This window comes from Canis lupus, chromosome 18 (assembly GCF_003254725.2).
Source record: "Canis lupus dingo isolate Sandy chromosome 18, ASM325472v2, whole genome shotgun sequence".
In the NCBI taxonomy this organism is placed as follows: Eukaryota; Metazoa; Chordata; class Mammalia; order Carnivora; family Canidae; genus Canis; species Canis lupus.
In genome coordinates, this window is record NC_064260.1 from 8,793,764 (window position 1) to 8,806,234 (window position 12,471).

The following is a 12,471-nucleotide window of genomic DNA, read 5'->3' on the forward strand; positions in this document are numbered from 1 at the left end:
GGGAGCCTGCTGCTCCCTCTGCCTGTGTCTCTGCCGCTCTCTGTGTGTGTCTCTGTCTCATGAATAAATAGTATCTTTAAAAAAAAATTCCACGTGTAAGTGGACATTCATGTGTCAAACCCACGTTGCTCGAGGGCCACCTGCACTAGCCTTCCTAGTGTGTTAATGGAACGATTGACTCTGCTCACCGCGTTCATGTGACTTACAGCCTGTAGTATTTACTAAGGGTGGAGAGTTAGGAACCAATGATAGTGGGGATTTCTTGTCATACTCATTCTACTCTTTCTGCCTTTTGTGTAGCTTTTTTTGTTGTTGTTGTTGCTGTTCTTTTGCATATGTGTAGCCAAGAGGAACATAAATGTGCGTACATACAACTGAATGATTCATCTGCTAGAATTGCTAGAACGGCATTTTTTAATGAAATAATTGCTCGTGTGGTTAGCATTTGGCTTTAGTCAGGTGATGAGAAATCAGATAAACATTTCAGCAAAGCCTGTGTTTGAAGTCCTGCCTTCGGAGGAGAGGGAAAGCCTGTTCATACTGATGCATACTTCCAAATGCACGATGAGTGGTTATGTACCGGCATCCACCTGTTTATTCGCTGTTTCTGATTCCTTCTCGTCAAGTGGGCTCTAAATCAAGGTTTCCTCTTGCTGGCTTACCTGACCTTGCTGAACAACTTGTGAGCACGGGGGAAAACGTTGTGGTAAATTGAAAATGCACAAACTTGATCAATAATATTGAATACCACATGTGATTCTGTTAAGACACGTTTGGGACAAAATTTTTGGTTCCGTTCTGTTCTTCATTTTAAGTTTCCTCAGTGTCTTTATTTATTTGTTTATATCTCTTCCCCACAAAAGTCTTAACTGACCTAGAAAATGAGTAATAGGTAAGGGAAGGAGAAATTCTCAGAAAAAGTCCTGCGTTTTTCTCAGATTAAAAACACGACTATCTTCAGTAATTTAAAAAGTACACCCCACTGGCTGAGAAAAATAATTTAAATGATGGCCCCAAGCATGTTTAGACATTGGAACATGAGGCAAGTTTTAAGGAATTGCAAAATAGCTCTTAAATTTTTATTTTTACAAAGTTTGGTTGTTGTTGTTGTTTTTCCAATTAAATACTCCCTGTTCTGCACCCCGGTCCACCTTATTTTCAGAATGTTCTCTTGTAGTGATGGTTAGCAGTGCACTTACATATGGCCGAGGGGCTAACAAAATATTCCACTGGGGCTTTAGGAGCTTAATTTGTGGCATAAATCTCTGTTCTCAGGCCTCTGCTCTCAGACCCCACAGGGCTGTCAAGTGGTGCTGGAGGGCAGTAGGACTTAGTTATAAGTTTTAACTTTTACAGCATTTCACATGACTCTAAGACAATTGTTTTCCACTGGATTTCAGATGAAGCCATTAGTTCCTCAGGAGTCCCTGCATCTGGGTTTCCATTAATCTTAGTAACAGGCTCAGATCCTTTCACACTCACATGATCTGTCTGCATCTGTAACAGGGTAATGGTGGATGGAACAAATTACTATCTCATTGTTTTATGGTATCCTTACTCATTACAAAATCTTCATAAAGGATGGTACCTTGTGGGTGGGATTCGTAAAAAGGGCAAAACAGGAATGGCTTAAGAAGATTAAAACAGACACATTTGGTTTCATATTAAAATATGTTTTTCTAGAAAGACCTTCACACATGTGTGGGAGGGGGTGTGGGGCTAGCTCTGTGTTAAAAATAAGGATTATGGACATTAATCTACATAGAAATTCACTTTTATAGGTGTACAGCTCTATGCATTTTTAAATAAGGTATGTCTTACATAAAGCAAAATCCATCCTTTTTAGTGAATAGTACAAGTTTCTACAAATGTGAACAAGCACATAGCCACCACTGAAATCAAGATCTGTAACATTTTGGGGATCCCGGGGTGGCTCAGCAGTTTGGCGCCTGCTGTCGGCCCAGGGCCTGATCCTGGAGACCCGGGATTGAGTCCCACATCTAGTTCCCTGCGTGGAGCCTGCTTTTCCCTCTGCCTGTGTCTCTGCCTCTCTCTGTGTATGTCTCTCATGAATAAATAAATCTTAAAAAAATATGTAATATTTTTGTCACTCCAAAAAGCTTTCTTGTGCTCCTTTGTGGTCAGTTCTGTTCTCTCACCCTAGTGCATTAAAACCACCATCTTTTGTGTCTAAGATAATGCTTTGGAGATTTCTCCGTGTTTTTACATGTATCAGTAGTTTGGTCCTTATTATGTTTGAGTGTAATTCTATTTTGTGGATATATATGTGCATTCATTATTGTACAAGTGTATCAGTTCATTTATTTACTTGCTAATAGATGGACTTTGAGTTATCTCTAATTTTTAGTTATTATGAAGAAAGGTACTATGAACATGCACATACATGTCTATGTGTAGACAAATGTTTTCATTTACCTTATATAAAATACCTAGAAGTGGGATTGGTGGATTGTTTGTGTATTTAACATTATAGTAGACTTCCAGACTTTTTCAATGTAACTGAACCATCATTGTATTCCCACCAGCAAAGTATGAGCATTACAATTGCTCCAAATCTTTGTCAGTACTTGGATTTGGGGATTCTTGTCAGGTTTTTGTATTTTGATTTTTGTTTGTTTTTCTTTGCTATTCTATGTGTGTAGCGATACCACGATGTCATTTGAACTAGAATTTGCCTCATAACTAATGATAGTTTATATATGTGTACATGCATCCGTGTATAATGATGATACTTATCTATGTATATATTTAGGATGAGTGTTGCAATATATCTACTGTCTTCTACAACAAGGACATGTTTAATAATCCCACTTTGGGGAATTGAGTTTGAAATAGTGGGAAAGGGAACTTTTGGAATCAGGCAGATAATGGTTTGAATTCTGACTAGTATAGACGTTATGTTCCTGTTTCCTCATTTATTAGGTGGCAGTAATAATACCTGTCTCATACAGTTGTTGGGAGAATTACATAAAATAACATATGTAATGCAGCTAGCAAAATGCTGCAGTTCCTTTTCCCTCTGGAACACTGCTGTTCTTAACATGTGAACCTTCTGCGAAAATATCCTCTATAGAGATCTGACATCTGAAACTTCAGAAGTCGAAACTTCATCTCTATGTGGAAGGGGAGGTGTTGGTAGGGTAAGGGGAAATAAGTAGTGACCCCACAAAGAGTCATTTAGTCCTCTGGGATGTTTGGCATCATTCAACTCATACCGTTACCATTATCTTGCCTTTTAATTATATGGGGAAATAGCCTCTCCTCTCACTAGACCGTGTACTTCACAGGGATGGGGACTATGTGTTATTCATCTCTATATCTTCTTGAATGCTCTGTCTGGCTAGAGATCACCTGGTACCTTAGCAGTGTTACACCTATAGCCTGAAGTTTGGAAATACCCTTTCTCCTTTTATAAGGAAACAATAGTTTGTCATGGGATTGACAGCAGCCAGTGTTTGGACATTTAAATTTATGTTTTGTCAGAGGGTTACGGTTTAGTGTCAGGTTTACATTCTCTCTAGCTGGTGTTTATGTACTCAGCTTGGCAAGCTTAACTGGAGAGTTCCATTAGTCTGTGAGATAGTATTTATTTCTCTCTCTTGCTCAAGCCAAGAGCACCCATAGTCCTCCTGCCCCAAAACTCAAGTAGCCCAGGTATTGCAAGGAAACGAAAGCTGTCTTTTGAGACACTGGGAAGAAACTGACTCAAAGCCTAAGCCACATACAGCCAAAGCTGGGATTTTGCTGATTCATTTTGATTTACAGATCATTGCTATGCCTTATATGCTCTTCCTTTGTCAAACACAGCCTATTTTCTTTATTTCCACAGAGAAACAAAATAAACAACAACAAACTTAAATCCACCACATTAATATCCCAGCAACAAAAACCACTTAAAAGTAAATATTAGACATCCCTGTGCTCATAAAAAAAAAAAAAAAAAAATCCTTGGTTTCTCAAAGGCAGTCCAACATCCTGATATGTTGCCTAGATTTCTTTCTTTTAGCTCTCTAACTTAAGTAACCCGAATAAAACAACAAAACCTTCTCTTTTAAAAACCAGAAGATTGTTTTCATTTTCTTATAAATGGCATTACATTCATCTCTTTGTTCCTACTTATAAATATCAATTTCCCCTTCCCTGGTTCTGATTCTAGACCTTATCATATCTTTTCAGATGTTCCTATAGCCCCTTCTTTACATCCTTTTATTTTACTTTTTTTTAAAGATTTTATTTATTTATTCATCAGAGAGAGAGAGAGAGAGAGAAGCAGAGACACAAGCAGAGGGAGAAGCAGGCGCCATGCAGGAAACCTGATGTGGGACTTGATCCGGGTTCTCCAGGATCACACCCTGGGCTGAAGGCAGGCACTAAACTGCTGAGCCACCCAGGGATCCCCTTTACATCCTTTTAAAAACCACAAAATGTCTTTCGAAGGTATAGATACAGTCAGTTTTTGCTGGGAAAAAGAAATGCCTTATATCACTCATTTATAAAATAACAGGTTTCTTGCTATTACTATCTAAGAACCTTCACAATCTGGCCACAAATTAACTTCTTTCAATGAACTTTTCAACTTAAGTATGTGAAAATGATTGAAAACTTTTTAAGTATGTCTGTAAGCTACTTCAATTTGTGAATTCAAGACCAACATCTCCAAATGCCTTAGAGCTATTCCTCCTGGATGTCTCTTACAAACAGTTCAAAATCAAAATGTCTAGAATCAAATCAATTATTTTTGTTATTTTATCCTCTTAAAACAGTCCTCTGAGAATTAGTAAATGATAGCCATGTTGTAAAAGAAGAGGTAAAACTTAACAGCACATAGAGTTTGCTTTCTAATGGCCTGGGCAAGAATGGCTGTGGGAATTGAAGGAAATTATGATATTATTAACTAGAATATTTCTTGTTGTATGTTGCATATTTTGGGTGGGAAGAGTTACCTGGTTAAGCAGATTTTATGTTATCATTGATTGATTGACATAATTTACCTGGGTAAATTGGAAGCATCACTTGAATGGCCTTTCTAAATTATGGAAATGACAGGCAAGTTGTTATGTCCTGCTATAGTACACAGATGCTGTAGCTTGACGAATGATAACCTTTCTCAATACTCCTTTTATTCAGAGCTGGTTGCTGGGAAGGGATGGGTATGGATTTGCATAGGGACCAAAGGACCTTCAGGGAACAAATGTATTGAGACCACAGCTCCTTCTGTTATGAATTTCTGTACTATTAGATATTTGCCAAATGATTACAATGTATGCAAATGAAATTCATTGACAAGAAATGAGTGCTTTCCCGTGTGCTTCACCCCTCCCCAACCTAAAAGAATGACAAAAGGAGGTCTTAGGATGGAAGTGTGGACTGAAGCCAGGGCCTATTTTGTCTGTTGTGTAAAGTGGTTGGTCTGAATGCAGCATGTGATTGAATCCTGACCCCTGTGATCCAGCTGCAGTAGCATAGTGGGTGTGTTTCACAACAGTGGCTTTCCCTTAGGTACTATGGAAATGTAAATTAATGAGGTGGCATTCATTAGTGATTAAGCACAGGGAGTCTGCAGCCAGATTGAATTCAAAACTCATTTTGATCTGCCTATAATACAAAGATACTAATCTTACATATTTTCTAGAATTCTTAGGATTAATGAGTTTGGTAACGTGTTTAGAATGGTCTCTTGTACACATAGTCAATGCTGTATGAATGTGTTTGTGAAATGAAATCTCAGCAAGTCAATGGCATAGCAACATTAGGTATGGCAGTGGTCAAACTGTCCTCTCTTAAAGAACTAGTTTGTTTTGTAGGGATTTTGTAACTTTAGTTACCCAATAAATAGTACACATTTTTCCTAAAATACAGTTTCATTTTAATTTTCTTTCCTTGTGTATGCATGGATATTTTAATAATTAGAATACATAATGGAACTAATGTTTTATTTACAAATCCATAACTGAATATCCTCTGACAATTCAAACAATTTTTCCCAGTAATGGCTTTTAAACCAATTATACAAATGTGAATGCAGATGTTTTGGTACTGTAACATAAGGCTGTGTCTTCGGGCTTGTGTGTACAAGTAGTCAGATGCATGTAAGTCTGGCAAGTTGCAATCCTGTTTATAATCAACATCATAATAGAGAAGTGGACTGTTTGCAGAGACCTACCCCATTGGAAATGACCTATCACATTCATTTCTCTTTCTTGTTTTGTGGCCTGAAACTGGGCATTGTCCCATTTTGTTAACCTCAGAGAATCCATCAGACATTTGGTCATCTCCCTTCACTAAAACTAAAAGTTATTTTTCATTTAAAAAAAAAAAAAAAATGTTGACCCCTCCCAGTAACCATGATGAAATGGCAACACCATCAACATAAACAGCATTAGCAAATTCAAACACAGTGTTTCCTTTAATTGCTTCAGGCATCTGAAAGACTAAAAGCACTATTATATTCCTAGACAAGGTTAGCCTTTGTGGGAAAACCGGAGACTTTAAACTCATGAGATTTCTGCATTTGGTAATTGTTCTCAGCAGTTCATTGTTATAAAATAGAGTATCTCACACCTGAAACAAAAATGACATGTTATTTTTACAAAATATGAGTGCTTTATCTAAATTACAGCAAAGCTTTCTAATTATAAAAATAAATAAATAAATAAATAAATTGCAGCAAAAACTTGTATTATTATTTCATTTGTCCACTGGTCACTTATTTAACAGTTCAGATCTTTGGAATATGAACACAAATCTGAAATTAAACAAAAAGGTGGTCCATAACTAACACAAAGTCCATATGCTTTCTTCAGGCCCCACTTAGAATCTGTCTAGTCTTTTTTTTAAGTCCAGTTGCAACAAGTTTGAGAGCCTGGTTTCTCAACCCATGTAGATTAGAGTTTGTGTACTTTAGGAGGGTAAGGCCAGAAGATGTAAGTAGAGTCAGGTCGGCACCTGATTGGACTTAACAATGCAGGACAATCATAAAAAAGCAAACATGACCTCTCCGAAGAAAAGCATGAGGTCATTGACCTTAACACCTAAAAATATCAAATACCAAGCAAATATTTTTTCTGAGTCATTACAAATAGATTATACTTAGGGTAATTTTAACACATTTTAGTTGGTTTACAATAAAAAATGTTTGGGGAGGGGGTAATTTAAAGTAGTGAACTCACATAAGTGAAAAATCCGCTTATATTTAAAAGCTTATTCTCTGTAGGCTTCTTGTATCTGTGGTTCTAACCTAGAAAACCACAAAATACATTTATCCAGGGTCTCCTAATATTAATCCCCATTTTTAAGTCAGAAAATTTGGGGAAAAGATCTATACCATATAGAATATTTTGACCGAATAAACTGTATTTTAGCCTAAGAGTTCCTGAAATTACTTTGGAAAAGATCCTACTTATCTAGAATTTCATCTATTTTTAGTGTCACAAAAGACAGCAAGAAGATGGAAGATGATTCTCCTTCTCTTCCTCTACCACCGTCTTCATTTTGCAGCTAACACACTAACACTTCATTTTGCAACTAACACACTAACACACAGTTGAGAGACTACAGGTAGTGCTTTAGTCTTTCTCTAAGTCCACCTTTGTTTGACAGAACAGAAAAATTTGGAAGGGCACAGCTTAAGCTGAGAGACAGCTAGAAGCATGGGAACTGAAAAGGAAGCCAATTTCTGTCCTTCCTAGGATGTACCAGGAAGAAAGAATGTGAAAGAAGTGATGACAATGTGAGACTTTTGCCAATTAAAACCAGATCTTAAAGATTATGCCTTAATGATATAAATAGGTTCTGGGATGCCCAATTTGGTATAGCTGAAGAAAACTTCAGAAATTCAGTTTCTAGCCTATCCAGACTATGATTCCTCCACTGGTATACATTGTAGCAAAGAGCACTCCAAAAAGTTCAAGGGCAAGACAATGCAAACTAGTGATGTATTCAGATATGCCATTGGTCTTATCATTGCTCTAGCCTCATAAATGTCCTTATGACATCTAGGTAGTATTTTATTCTCCTAGAGTCAGATATGGTCTTTAGAACAAAAACGAACATCAGTAGATGGAATAAACTCATTTTGCTTTGTAAAATTTAAAATTGTCCTTGCCTCAAGATATGAAAATATCTTGTACAAAGCACTTGATTCCTCCCTGATTTTATTTATAGTTATTAATGTCATCCCACATTCCAATTATTTGCTCCTTTACGAGAGTCATCAAGCTAACCCTTTGTGCACACTCTGTGAGCATGGTAATCATACATCCTTTCTTCATTGTCATTCTTAATGTACTTGGAGAAAAAGCAAGAAATGATTTGAGTTGTAAGACTTGTGCCATATAATCTCATTCACTTGCATTCTTAAAAATGATTTTGATTTGAATTGTTATTTTGTTAATGTTTCTTGTTTATGGAGCTTTTTATTGTTTTGAGCTAAACTTAAGGATGTTTTTAGGTATTTACTACTGATTTGTTGGTAATATTTTAAATTTGACTACAGGGAGTCTGAATGAAAATTTCTCATTAGAATTTTTATGAAGTGTATATTTGATTATGATTTTAATGTCTTTAACCTTTAACAGCATAAGCTGCCAGCATAAGAAGCATGTTTTACATCATGGGGTCATGGAGTAGATTGTAGTGTTTCATTAGCACAAGCCTTGGGTAAAACTGGCATAGGTGAACATTTGGCTTTGCTATTCATAACCTCATCTTTTCTTTTCTTTTCTTTTCTTTTCTTTTTTTTTTTTTTTTTTTTTTTTTTTGCTTTCTCTGAAACTTGGTACAGCTGGTATTCCTTCTGGCCTCGAGCACCCCTGTGTGCTCTCTTTTCTTCTATCGACCCATACTTGCCGCCTTAGGAAATGTCTGATTTTAGTTTTCATCTCTTTTTATGAATTTAGGTCTAGGTGTTACTCATATTGTGGAGGCAAAATTGATTGATTGGTCTCCTACTTAAAGTATTTCAGGCATCACTGAAGGTGGGAGAGGGGGCAGAGGGCCTTCCCAGTGACCTAGGGGTAAGGTCAGCCTTGATGACAGGAGCTGAAGGAGACCAAGGGGAAAAAAAAAACAAAAAGGAAAAAAATCTGAACCAAACTCCTCAAATACAGATGAGATTGATACAATTGGATTTTTTTCACAGAATCATTGCAGGCTGAATAAAATTGGCAGGCTGAAAGTCAGATTCCAATTTATGTCTTTCCTGTTACAGACACTAATTTCATCCAGGAAAACTGTTTACAAGCCACCCTGCATTTTTGTGTTTTCAAAGTGATATTGATCATCCTTCCCACCAGCCCATGATTAGATGAGGCATCTGCATTAAAGACATGGGTCAAGGAGTGCTTTTACAGCTCTGAGACAGCCATGGCTGCATGTGTGCAAGCAATAGAGACATTAGTGAGGAAAAATTCAATGGCTAGGGGTGAAGATGATTATATCATCATCATTAGGAAAATGTTGATCAAATAACCTATTTCTTTCTTGATATAATCAGTTACTTTGCATAGTTAGATTGTATCTCAAAACACATATTACCGAAAGCCTGGGTGGCTCAGCAGTTGGGCATCTGCCTTTGGCTCAGGGCATGATCCCGGATTCCTGGGATCGAGTCCCACATCAGGCTCCTTGCATGGAGCCTGCTTCTCCTCCCTCTGCCTGTGTCTCTGCCTCTCTTTCTGCGTCTTTCATGAATAAATAAAATCTTTAAAAAAACCACACATATTACATGAAAGGATTATTTTGACGAATTTATAAAAATTTTGATCTGATCCCATTACTTCCTTGATCTGAATTCTTCATCAACTAAGTCCAGTTTCCATTTGCAGCCTTATCTCTAGACACAATTTAGCCATATATATTCACTTGAGTCCACACTTCTTAAATTAGAGAGAATGGCATAACTCTGAGGGAGTAGTTTATGATATAACTAGAGCATACACAAAGTTCATGAGGTAACTAGAACACATACAAAGACACAAGATGCACTTGAAATATCTTCCTGGGGTTTCAGATATTCCTCAAGAAAACATTAATTCACATGGTAAGCTATTTTAAAACATTATTTATAAACAAATACAAGTATGGTTTGGAATAGAATTCCAGATATTAATTTTTTAATAGAGAACAGAACTTGAAGTTCTACTTTGGTAAGATTATTTCCATCTTAACCCCAATGTTGCATAAAAACTTTCACCGTACTCCTTAGGGATATTTAGGAACAGATACCTGAGATGTACTTGATTAGTTATGCTAGATTATTCACAGGTTTCAGAACATTCCAGACACTTGCCTGCCTCAGTACTTTTGCTCATGAATTCCCTCCATTTGGAACCCTTGGCTCATCTTATTTCTCTGGAGAATCTTTACTCAGGAAGTAGGTCTGGATCAAAAAATTCTCCTCCTTTTTTTTTTCTTTCCTTGAACACATCCCATCCAAACTTCCAAAATAAATCCTGCCTTAACCTCTTCAAATTTTTATGGACAACTATTATATTATACCACATTATCATTACTTACTTTTTTCCCTCTAGGCTGAGAGAATTTTAAGAGAAGGGACTGTTACATTTTTGTTCTTTGGGTTTGTGTAACGATTTTGCCTATAGGATGTCAGCTGTTTCTTGAATGAGTAATGAATTTGCTTAATCTAGTAACATATGTAATGTATATAGGTCCCCACAAATGGATCATGGCAAGAAGGCTGGTATCTTTCAGGAAACTATGGTTAATGTATTAGAGATAGAAAATATTTTGAAATCAGATCTAAGTTTGAATCCCAGCCTCACTAGTTCCTATTTATGTAAATTTGGGGGATTATTTAATTTACTTTATCTAAGTCTCAGTGTTCTCACTAAGTGTTCAAAATGGAAATCATAACAACTACCTCACAATATGGTTCTATGGATTCTGAAATGATCCATACAAAATATCTGGCATCTAGAAGGTACTAAATATTGTTTGCTTCTCCATCCTTATGAATCCCTCCCTATATGATATAATTTGAAGAGTGCTGAATAAACTCCTACCTGTATAATCACCCCTTTCCCAAGGAATTTACATTTTAGAAACTGGATCAAGAAAGGGAGTGGGCTGGTTAGGTTGAAGAATGGGCAACTGGGACGGAGGGATGAAGTAAATGAAACACCATGTCTACAATGGAGGCAAAAAATAAGAGCAAATCTAAAGCTAAAGGTCTATAGCTAAGCATCCAGACTAAAGATCCTAAGCAAGATAGAATGGCTTGGCTGGAGGAGCAAGTCTTCAGATTCCCTTTGATGTGTCCTTATGGGGAGGGGAGTTCATTTTCCTTAGAGTACCTTTCACTAACCTCATGAGAAGGGAGGGTCTGCTAAAGCTTTTGAGATATTTACAGACTTACTGAATAATATATCACCAAAGCTTTAAATTTCTGCCCACCAAACTTCCTCTTTAAGTAATTTGTAGAGATGGCCACCCACCTCCCACCCCCCAAATTAGTAATATCTGACTTAAGAGCAACTTAGAATTTGATTACAGGGTGTTGTATCAAATTTAAAGATGTGACAACATAGCATTTCCTACTTTCAAGCAAGCAGAAAGTAGGATCCTGCTGGAATAAGAAAGAGAACAGGTAAATTTTGAAAGAAAAGGAAGCTGGGGAGTAATTAAAAATGAGACACTGCCAGAATTCTGATGGGTTATTATCAAGTGGTGGGTAGAAAAAGGTGAGTTCTGATGTACAATTAGTACTCAGAGGGATTGAAAGGAGAAGAATATAGGATTGGGCAACTGAACAGATATTGGAAAAATCACATTTTCCAAGACTCTTTCAGTTCATAAAACTCATGAGATTGGAAGACTCTGCTTGGATCCCAGTCCATCATTCATGTAGTTGAAAATTGGAGGAATAGTCCATCCACTGAGTGGAAATGGATTAAAAAAAGAGTTCAAAGAGAGTTTTTGAAGGATCATTCCTCTTATATTCCTGTCCTTCCTCTCTCCAGTCCCACAGGTAAACACAAATTGTCACCAGCTTGGTGTAATCCTAGTGAGTACTTCTCCTGGCTTTGCTTTTTCCTTTGCATTCTCTTTTCTCTCTCCATCTCCCTCCTGCTTCCAAAGTGACCTGCAGATAACACAGCAAGATGAAGCTGTGTTCTTTTCCAAATATCAGGGCACAAAATGGTATGGAGAGAAACAACTTCCCTTGCTTCCCTTCCATTTTCCTTTCCTAACTCTTAACACTCTTATCCTTTACCCAGCAACCCTGGTGATTTGAATAGAAAGTTCTCTAATGTCTGATATTTAAATAACTCTTCTTGAAAATATATAAACTTCAACTAATAATATAAATGTTCATAGGCACCATTTTGGAACTAAGAATGTTATTCAACAGAATAAAGATAAACTTTTTCATTATCAGTTCTCCCAGTGAACTTTTCTCACATAAGATCTCTGATACTGATGTATTTCTTT

At 36.8% G+C, this 12,471-nt stretch overlaps 1 long non-coding RNA gene across 3 annotated transcripts in view; it reads left to right on the top strand.

Moving 5' to 3' along the window:
- The window catches only part of LOC112661430 (uncharacterized), a 112,391-nt gene that overhangs the window by 1,154 nt on the left and 98,766 nt on the right, over positions 1–12,471 (top strand). The window lies entirely within an intron of this gene.